The following is an 11,480-nucleotide window of genomic DNA, read 5'->3' on the forward strand; positions in this document are numbered from 1 at the left end:
TCCTTGGCCATGCAGGTTTCTACCGGAGATTCATTAAGGACTTTACTAAGGTAGCACTACCCTTATCCAGACTACTGCAGAAAGATATTGAGTTCGAGTTCAGTGAGGATTGCAAACAAGTGTTTGATAAGCTGAAGACCGCCCTGACTCAAACTCCAATTGTGAGAGGACCAGACTGGAGCCAGCTATTTGAAATCATGTGCGATGCTTCCAACCATGCAGTAGGAGCAGCGCTGGCTCAGCATGAAGGTAAGGATCCTTTTGTAATTGCTTATATGTCTAAGACTTTAAACACTGCTCAGTCTAACTACACTACTACTGAGAAAGAGCTTCTTGCTATTGTTTTTGCTTTGGATAAATTTCGAGCCTATTTACTTGGTGCTAAAGTAGTAGTGTACTCAGACCACGCAGCTCTAAAGTATTTATTAGCTAAAAAGGAGTCCAAACCAAGGCTTATACGTTGGATACTGATACTACAAGAATTTGATTTAGAAATTAAGGATAGGAGTGGTAACCAAAATCTAGTGGCAGACCACTTGAGTCGCCTTGAGCATATTAGGGATGACTCCACTCCTATAGATGATAACTTCCCATTTGATAACCTGCAAGCAGTATCTGAAGTAGTCCCTTGTTATGCGCCTGTAGCTAATTATCTAGTTAGCCGCACTTTTCCTCCAAACTTTACTAAGCATCAAAGAGACAAGCTGAAAAGCGAGTCCAAATATTATATATGGGATGACCCATATTTATGGAGATGTGGCGCTGACCAGGTAATTAGATAGTGTGTGCCTCAATCAGAATTCCAGTCCATTTTAGAGGCCTGCCACTCATCTGAGAGTGGAGGACATTTTGGCCCTCAAAGAAGAGCTAGAAAAAATTTTAGACTGTGGATTCTGGTGGCCTACTCTTTTTAAAGATGCTGCTGAATTTTGTAAATCTTGTTCCCCATGCCAAAGGTTTGGTAATATATCCAACAGGGATGAGATTCCTCAACAGACTATGCTTTTTTGTGAAATTTATTATGTTTGGGGCATTGACTTCATGGGTCCATTTCCACATTCTAATGGTTATTTTTATATATTGTTAGCTGTAGATTACATTTCTAAATGAATGGAAGCAATTCCTACCCGCACTAATGATGCTAACACTGTTGTTTCCTTTGTTAGAACCCATATTATTTGTCGCTTTGGATCACTGATGAGCAGATAATTTATACGCTTTTTGACATTGTTTTTAGTATGTTTTTAGTAGGATCTGGTTACTTTTAGGGATGTTTTCATTAGTTTTTATGTTAAATTCACATTTCTGGACTTTACTATGAGTTTGTCTGTTTTTCTGTGATTTCAGGTATTTTCTGGCTGAAATTGAGGGACTTGAGCAGAAATCAGATTCAGAGGTTGAAGAAGGACTGCTGATGCTGTTGGATTCTGACCTCCCTTCACTCAAAATGGATTTTCTGGAGCTACAGAACTCGAAATGGCGCGCTTTCAGTTGCGCTGGAAAGTAGACATCCAGGGCTTTCCAGAAATGTATAATAGTTTATACTTTGGCCAAGAATAGACGACGCAAGCTGGCGTTCAACGCCAGCTTTCTGCCCAAATCTGGCGTCCAGCGCCAGAAAAGGAGCCAAAACCAGAGTTGAACGGCCAAACTGGCACAAAAGCTAGCGTTCAACTCCAAGGAGGACCTCTACACATGCAACACTCAAAGCTCAGCCCAAGCACACACCAAGTGGGCCCCGGAAGTGGATTTATGCATCAATTACTTACTTCTGTAAATCCTAGTAGCTAGTTTATTATAAATAGGACCTTTTACTATTGTATTAGGCATCTTTGGTCTCAGTTTTAATCCATTGTTCATCTTAGGAGACTATTGATCACGTTTTAGGGGGCTGGCCATCTTGGCCATGCCTGGACCTTTCACTTATGTATTTTCAACGGTAGAGTTTCTGCACTCCATAGATTAAGGTGTGGAGCTCTGCTGTTCCTCAAAGATTAATGCAAAGTACTACTGTTTTCTATTCAATTCATCTTGTTTCGCTTCTAAGATATTCATTCGTACTTCAATCTGAATGTGATGAACGTGACAATCATCATCATTCCCTACGAACGCGTGCCTGACAACCTCTTCCGTTCTACCTTAGACTGAATGAGTATCTCTTAGATCTCCTAACCAGAATCTTCGTGGTGTAAGCTAGAATGATGGCGGCATTCAAGAGAATCCGGAAGGTCTAAACCTTGTCTGTGGTATTCCGAGTAGGATTCAATGAATGAATGACTGTGACGAGCTCCAAACTCGCGATTGCGGGGCGTTAGTGACAGACGTAAAAGGATAGTAAATCCTATTCCAGCATGATCGAGAACCGACAGATGAATAGCCGTGCCGTGACAGGGTGCGTTGACCATTTTCACTGAGAGGATAAGATGAAGCCATTGACAAGGGTGATGCCTCCAGACGATTAGTCGTGCCGTGACAGGGCATTGGATCATTTTCCCGAGAGATGACCGAAAGTAGCCATTGACAGTGGTGATGTATCACATAAAGCCAGCCATGGAAAGGAGTAAGACTGATTGGATGAAGATAGCAGGAAAGCAGAGGTTCAGAGGAACGAAAGCATCTCCATTCGCTTATCTGAAATTCTCACCAATGATTTACATAAGTATTTCTATCCCTATTCTATTAATTATTATTCGAAAACACCATTATCAATTTATATCTGCCTAACTGAGATTTGCAAGGTGACCATAGCTTGCTTCATACCAACAATCTCCGTGGGATTCGACCCTTACTCACGTAAGGTATTACTTGGACGACCCAGTGCACTTGCTGGTTAGTTACACGGAGTTGTGAACCATGGTCTTGGCATCAAGTTTTTGGCGCCGTTACCGGGGATTGTTCGAGTATGGACAACTAACGGTTCATCCTGTTGCTCAGATTAGGTAATTTTCTTTTTGTTTTCTTTTCAAAAACTTTTCAAAATCTTTCAAAAAAATTTTCACCTGTTTTCGAAAAAAATTTTTATTCAAAATTTTTAAGAATGAATTCTAGTGTTTCATGAAGCATGTGAAGCCTGGCTGGCTGTAAAGCCATGTCTAAATTCTTTTGGACTGAGGCTTCCAACCATCAGCTGTTACACGACTGAAGGGTATGTCAGGCATGTCATGTCTGAATTACATGCTGAAGCTTGGCTGGCCATTGGCCATGTCTAGTGTTTTGGACCGGAGCTTTCATTGAAAGCTTGGCTGGCTAGTGAGCCATGTCTAATTCCTGGACTGAAGCTTTAGACTAAGAATGCAAGATTCCTGGAATTCATATTAAAAATTTTGGAATCCTTATTTTTCTTTTTCAATTAATTTTTCGAAAAATCCAAAAAAAATTAGAAAATCATAAAAATCAAAAATATTTTTTGTGTTTCTTGTTTGAGTCTTGAGTCATATCATAAGTTTGGTGTCACTTGCCTATGCATTTTGCATTTTTTTCGAAAATTTATGCATTCATAGTGTTCTTCATGATCTTCAAGTTGTTCTTGGTAAGTCTTCTTGTTTGATCTTTTCATTTGCATGTTTTGTGTCTTTTCTTGTTTTTCATATGCATTCTTGAATTCTTAGTGCCTAAGCATTAAAGAATTCTAAGTTTGGTGTCTTGCATGTTTTCTTTGCATTAAAAATTTTTCAAAAATGTGTTCTTGATGTTCATCATGATCTTCATAGTGTTCTTGGTGTTCATCTTGACATTCATAGCATTCTTGCATGCATTCATTGTTTTGATCTAAAAATTTCATGCATTGCATAATTTTCATGTTTTTCATAAAAATTTCAAAAATAAAAAAAAATATCTTTCCCTTTTTCTCTCATCAAATTCGAAAATTTGAGTTGACTTTTTCAAAAAATTTTAAAATCAAGTTGTTTCTTATGAGTCAAATCAAATTTTCAATTTGAAAATCTTATCTTTTTCAAAATCTTTTTCAAAAATCAAATCTTTTTCATTTTTCTTAGTTATTTTCGAAAATTCCAAAAATATTTTTCAAAAATCTTTTTCTTAATTTTACATCATAATTTTCGAAAATAACATTATCAATTAATGTTTTGATTCAAAAAATTTCAAGTTTGTTACTTGCTTGTAAAGAAAGATTCAAACTTTAAGTTCTAGAATCATATCTTGTGATTTCTTGTGAATCAAGTCATTAATTGTGATTTTAAAAGTCAAATCTTTTTCAAAAACAATTTCAATCATATCTTTTCAAAAATAACTTCTTATCTTTTCAAAATTTGTTTCAACTAACTAACTAACTTTTTGTTTGTTTCTTAACTTTTTCAAAACTATCTAACTAACTCTCTCTCTCTCTAATTTTCGAAAATATCTTCTCTCTTTTTCAAAAATTTCTTTTTTATTAACTAATTATTTTTATTTTTGATTTTAAAAAAAAATTCGAAAAAATACTAACCTTTTTCAAAAACTATTTTCGAAAATCACTAACTCTTTTTCAAAAATTATTTTCGAAAATTCTCCCTCTCCCATCTTATTCTATTTATTTATTCATTTACTAACATCTCATCTCACATCTAAACCCTCCTCACAGTTGTGTTTCTTCCATTACATTACATTCTTTGTCTCCCTCTTTTCTTCCACTCATAAAGGGATCCCTATACTGTGGTATAAAGGATCCATATTATTATTATTATTATTTCTGTGCCCTCTTCTTTGTCATATGAGCAGGAGCAAGGACAAGAACATTCTTGTTGAAGCAGATCCAGAACCTGAAAGGACTCTGAAGAGAAAATTAAGAGAAGCTAAATTACAACAATCCAGAGATAACCTTTCAGAAATTTTCGAACAGGAAGAGGAGATGGCAGCCGAAAATAATAATAATGCAAGGAGGATGCTTGGTGACTTTACTGCACCTAATTCCAATTTACATGGAAGAAGCATCTCCATTCCTGCCATTGGAGCAAACAACTTTGAGCTGAAACCTCAATTAGTTTCTCTGATGCAGCAGAACTGCAAGTTTCATGGACTTCCATCTAAAGATCCTTTTCAGTTCTTAACTGAATTCTTACAGATATGTGATACTATTAAGACTAATGGAGTAGATCCTGAAGTCTACAGGCTCATGCTTTTCCCTTTTGCTGTAAGAGACAGAGCTAGAATATGGTTGGACTCTCAACCTAAAGATAGCCTGAACTCTTGGGATAAGCTGGTCACGACTTTCTTAGCCAAGTTCTTTCCTCCTCAAAAGCTGAGCAAGCTTAGAGTGGATGTTCAAACTTTCAAACAGAAAGAAGGTGAATCCCTCTATGAAGCTTGGGAAAGATACAAACAGTTGACCAAAAAGTGTCCTTCTGACATGCTTTCAGAATGGACCATCCTGGATATATTCTATGATGGTTTATCTGAGCTATCAAAGATGTCACTGGACACTTTTGTAGGTGGATCCATTCACCTAAAGAAAACGCCTGCAGAAGCTCAAGAACTCATTGACATGGTTGCTAATAACCAGTTCATGTACACTTCTGAAAGGAATCCTGTGAGTAATGGGACGCCTATGAAGAAGGGAGTTCTTGAAGTTGATACTCTGAATGCCATATTGGCTCAGAATAAAATATTGACTCAGCAAGTCAATATGATTTCTCAAAGTCTGAATGGAATGCAAGCTGCATCCAACAGTACTCAAGAGGCTTCTTATGAAGAAGAAGCTTATGATCCTGAGAACCCTGCAACAGCAGAGGTGAATTACTTAGGTGAACCTTATGGTAACACCTATAACTCATCATGGAGAAATCATCCAAATTTCTCATGGAAGGATCAAAAGCCTCAACAAGGCTTTAATAATGGTGGAAGAAACAGGTTTAACAATAATAAACCTTTTCCATCATCCACTCAGCAACAGACAGAGAACTCTGAACAAAATACTTCTAATCTGGCAAACTTAGTCTTTGATCTGTCCAAGGCCACTGTGAGTTTCATGAATGAAACAAGGTCTTCCATTAGAAATTTGGAAGCACAAGTGGGCCAGCTGAGTAAAAGGATCACTGAAATTCCTCCCAGTACTCTCCCAAGCAATACAGAAGTGAATCCAAAAGGAGAGTGCAAGGCCATTGACATAAGCAAAATGGCCGAACCCAATGAGGGAGAGGAGGACGTGAATCCCAAGGAGGAAGACCTCCTGGGACGTCCAGTGATCAATAAGGAGCTTCCCTCTGAGGAACCAAAGGACTCTGAGGCTCATCTAGAGACCATAGAGATTCCATTGAACCTCTTTATGCCCTTCATGAGCTCTGATGAGTATTCCTCTTCTGAAGAGAATGAGGATGTTACTGAAGAGCAAACTGCCAAGTTTCTTGGTGCAATCATGAAGCTGAATGCCAAATTATTTGGCATTGATACTTCGGAAGTTGAACCTCCCTTGTTCATCAATGAACTAAGTGATCTGGATCAACTGATATTGCCTCAGAAGAGACAGGATCCTGGAAAGTTCATAATACCCTGTACCATAAGCACCATGATCTTTAAGGCTCTGTGTGACCTTGGTTCAGGAATAAACCTCATGCCCCTCTCTGTAATAGAGAAACTGGGAATCTATGGGGTGCAAGCTGCAAAAATCTCATTAGAGATGGCAGACAGTTCAAGAAAACAAGCTTATGGACAAGTAGAGGACGTGTTAGTAAAGGTTGAAGGCCTTTGCATCCCTGCTGATTTCATAGTCCTGGATACTGGAAAGGAAGAGGATGAATCCATCATCCTAGGAAGACCTTTCCTAGCCACAGCAAGAGCTGTGATTGATGTGGACAGAGGAGAATTAGTCCTTCAATTGAATAAGGACAACCTTGTGTTTACAACTCAAGGATCCCTCTCTGCATCCATGGAGAGGAAGCAGAAAAAGCTTCTCTCAAAGCAGAGTCAACCAAAGCCCCCACAGTTAAACTCTAAGTTTGGTGTTGGGAGGCCACAACCAAATTCTAAGTTTGGTGTTGAACTCCCATATCCAAGCTCTAAGTTTGGTGTTGGGGAGTCTCAACAAAGCTCTGCACACCTGTGAGGCTCCATGAAGAGCCCACTGTCAAGCTATTGACATTAAAGAAGCGCTTGTTGGGAGGCAACCCAATGTTTATTTATCTAATTTTTATTTTCATTGTTTTTCATGTCTTTATAGGTTCATGATCATGTGGAGTCACAAAATAAATAGAAAAATTGAAAACAGAATCAAAAACAGCAGAAGAAAAATCACACCCTTGAGGAGCATCTGTCTGGCATTCATCGCCAGAACAGAGCATGGTTCTGGCGCTGAACGCCCAAAATGGGCAGCTTCTGGGCGCTGAACGCCAGAACAGGCATGGTTCTGGTGTTCAACGCCAGAAATGGCACACAAATGGACGTTGAACGCCCAAAATGGCCACCAACCTGGCGCTGAACGCCCAGAGTTGTGTGCAAGGGCATTTTACATGCCTAAATTGGTACAGGGATGTAAATGCCTTGACACCTCAGGATCTGTGGACCCCACAGGATCATCTCAGGATCTGTGGACCCCACAGGATCCCCACCTACCTCATCATCTCTCTTTCCATTCATGATCATCCCTTCTATTTTCCATTTACCACTCACATCCATACACCCACTACCTTCAAAATTCAACATCTCTCTCCCACCCAATCCCACCCATATGGCCGAATACACACATCCATCCATCTCCTCCATATCTTCTTCTTCTTCTTCTATGCTTTCTTCTTTTGCTCGAGGGCGAGCAACATTCTAAGTTTGGTGTGGTAAAAGCATAGCTTTTTTGTTTTTTCCATAACCATTGATGGCACCTAAGGCCAGAGAAACCTCTAGAAAGAGGAAAGGGAAGACAAAAGCTTCCATCAAGGGTCTATAGCTCAATGGTAGAATATTTGACTGCAAATCAAGAGATCCCTGAGATACCTCAGGGGATACATTTTCTTCCACACAATTATTGGAAGCAACTAAGGGTGGAACATCAAGAGCACTCCATCATCCTTCATGAAATCAGAGAAGATCAAAAAGCAATGAGGGAGGAGCAACAAAGACAAGGAAGAGACATAGAAGAGCTCAAGGACATCATTGGTTCCTCAAGAAGGAAACGCCACCATCACTAAGGTGGATTCATTCCTTGTTCTTATTTCTTCTGTTTTTCGTTTTCTATGTTATGTGCCTAATTGTGTTTGTGTCTTCATTACATGATCATTAGTAGTTAGTAACTTTGTCTTAAAGTTATGAATGTCCTATGAATCCATCACCTCTCTTAAAATAAAAACTGTTTTAATTCAAAAGAACAAGAAGTACATGAGTTTCGAATTTATCCTTGAAATTAGTTTAATTATATTGATGTGGTGACAATGCTTCTTGTTTTCTGAATGAATGCTTGAACAGTGCATATGTCTTTTGAAGTTGTTGTTTAAGAATGTTAAGTATGTTGGCTCTTGAAAGAATGATGACTAGGAGACATGTTATTTGATAATCTGAAAAATCATAAAAATGATTCTTGAAGCAAGAAAAAGCAACAAAGAACAAAGCTTGCAGAAAGAAAAAAAATATATATATATAGGCGAAAAAAAATAGAAAGAAAGAGAAAAAGCAAGCAGAAAAAGCCAATAACCCTTAAAACCAAAAGGCAAGGGCAAATAAAAAGGATCCCAAGGCTTTGAGCATCAGTGGATAGGAGGGCCTAAAGGAATAAAATCCTGGTCTAAGTGGCTAAACCAAGCTGTCCCTAACCATGTGCTTGTGGCGTGTAGGTGTCAAGTGAAAACTTGAGACTGAGCGGTTAAAGTCAAGGTCCAAAGCAAAAGAAGAGTGTGCTTAAGAACCCTGGACACCTCTAATTGGGGACTTTAGCAAAGCTGAGTCACAATCTGAAAAGGTTCATCCAATTATGTGTCTGTGGCATTTATGTATCCGGTGGTAATACTAGAAAACAAAGTGCGTAGGGCCACGGCCAAGACTCATAAAGAAGCTATGTTCAAGAATCATCATACTGAACTAGGAGAATCAATAACACTATCTGAACTCCGAGTTCCTATAGATGCCAATCATTCTGAACCTCAATGGATAAAGTGAGATGCCAAAACTATTCAAGAGGCAAAAAGCTATAAGTCCCGCTCATATGATTGCAGCTATGTTTCATTGATAGTTTGGAATTTATAGTATATTCTCTTCTTTTTATCCTATTTGATTTTCAGTTGCTTGGGGACAAGCAACAATTTAAGTTTGGTGTTGTGATGAGCGGATAATTTATACGCTTTTTGACATTGTTTTTAGTATGTTTTTAGTAGGATCTGGTTACTTTTAGGGATGTTTTCATTAGTTTTTATGTTAAATTCACATTTCTGGACTTTACTATGAGTTTGTGTGTTTTTCTGTGATTTCAGGTCTTTTCTGGCTGAAATTGAGGGACTTGAGCAGAAATCAGATTCAGAGGTTGAAGAAGGACTGCTGATGCTGTTGGATTCTGACCTCCCTGCACTCAAAATGGATTTTCTGGAGCTACAGAACTTGAAATGGCGCTCTTCCAGTTGCGTTGGAAAGTAGACATCCAGGGCTTTCCAGAAATGTATAATAGTCCATACTTTGGCCAAGAATAGACGACGCAAGCTGGCGTTCAACGCCAGCTTTCTGCCCAAATCTGGCGTCCAGCGCCAGAAAAGGAGCCAAAACCAGAGTTGAACGCCCAAACTGGCACAAAAGCTGGCGTTCAACTCCAAGGAGGACCTCTACACGTGCAACACTCAAAGCTCAGCCCAAGCACACACCAAGTGGGCCCCGGAAGTGGATTTATGCATCAATTACTTACTTCTATAAACCCTAGTAGCTAGTTTATTATAAATAGGACCTTTTACTATTGTATTAGGCATCTTTGGTCTCAGTTTTAATCCATTGTTCATCTTAGGAGACTATTGATCATGTTTTAGGGGGCTGGCCATCTCGGCCATGCCTGGACCTTTCACTTATGTATTTTCAACGGTAGAGTTTCTGCACTCCATAGATTAAGGTGTGGAGCTCTGCTGTTCCTCAAAGATTAATGCAAAGTACTACTGTTTTCTATTCAATTCATCTTGTTTTGCTTCTAAGATATTCATTCGTACTTCAATCTAAATGTGATGAACGTGGCAATCATCATCATTCCCTACGAACGCGTGCCTGACAACCACTTCCGTTCTACCTTAGACTGAATGAGTATCTCTTAGATCTCCTAACCAGAATCTTCATGGTGTAAGCTAGAATGATGGCGGCATTCAAGAGAATCCGGAAGGTCTAAACCTTGTCTGTGGTATTCCGAGTAGGATTCAATGAATGAATAACTGTGACGAGCTCCAAAATCGCGATTGCGGGGCGTTAGTGACAGACGCAAAAGGATAGTAAATCCTATTCCAGCATGATCGAGAACCGACAGATGAATAGCCGTGCCGTGACAGGGTGCGTTGACCATTTTCACTTAGAGGATAAGATGAAGCCATTGACAAGGGTGATGCCTCTAGACGATTAGCCATGCCGTGACAGGGCATTGGATCATTTTCCCGAGAGATGACCGAAAGTAGCCATTGACAGTGGTGATGTATCACATAAAGCCAGCCATGGAAAGGAGTAAGACTGATTGGATGAAGATAGTAGGAAAGTAGAGGTTCAGAGGAACGAAAGCATCTCCATTCGCTTATCTGAAATTCTCACCAATGATTTACATAAGTATTTCTATCCCTATTCTATTAATTATTATTCGAAAACACCATTATCAATTTATATCTGCCTAACTGAGATTTGCAAGGTGACCATAGCTTGCTTCATACCAACAATCTCCGTGGGATTCGACCCTTACTCACGTAAGGTATTACTTGGACGACCCAGTGCACTTGCTGGTTAGTTACACGGAGTTGTGAACCATGGTCTTGGCATCATGTTTTTGGCGCCATTTCCAGGGAAAGAAAGAGCAATGAATTTTACATAATTAAAGTGTAATCACGATTCCGCGTACCAATCACCACGAGCAATCGTGAGGGATCAAGGCACCCATTTTTGTAACAGGAGTCTAACAGGATTACTGAAGAAGCATGGGATAATTCATAAAGTGGCAATAGCCTACCATCCCCAGACTAATGGGCAAGCAGAGGTGTCTAACAGAGAGATAAAGAGTATATTGCAGAAGATAGTCAAACCTCATAGAAGAGACTGGAGCACCAGGCTACAAGATGCACTCTGGGCATGCAGAACATCATACAAGACTCCCATTGGGATGAGTCCTTTCCGCTTAGTTTATGGAAAAGCCTGTCACCTCCCAGTTGAGGTAGAGCACAAAGCCTTTTGGGCAGTAAAGGAGTGCAATATGGAATTTGAGAAAGCCGGAGCTGAAAGGAAGTTGCAACTACAAGAATTAGAAAGCCTTCGTCTAGAAGCTTATGAGAACTCAAGGCTGTACAAGGAAAAGATGAAGGCTGTGCATGATAAGCACATCAAGAGGAGAGAGTTCCAACCTG

The 11,480-nt window shown here is 39.4% G+C and overlaps 1 non-coding gene across 1 annotated transcript; it reads right to left on the reverse strand.

Annotated features, from left to right (window-relative positions):
• Positions 1 to 5,242: 5,242 nt before the first annotated feature.
• Positions 5,243 to 5,350, reverse strand: LOC112768800 (small nucleolar RNA R71). Its single transcript, XR_003186188.1, has one exon. It is a non-coding gene; the product is annotated as a small nucleolar RNA R71 (small nucleolar RNA).
• Positions 5,351 to 11,480: the final 6,130 nt, after the last annotated feature.

Source organism: Arachis hypogaea, chromosome 17 (genome assembly GCF_003086295.3).
Source record: "Arachis hypogaea cultivar Tifrunner chromosome 17, arahy.Tifrunner.gnm2.J5K5, whole genome shotgun sequence".
NCBI classification, from domain to species: Eukaryota; Viridiplantae; Streptophyta; class Magnoliopsida; order Fabales; family Fabaceae; genus Arachis; species Arachis hypogaea.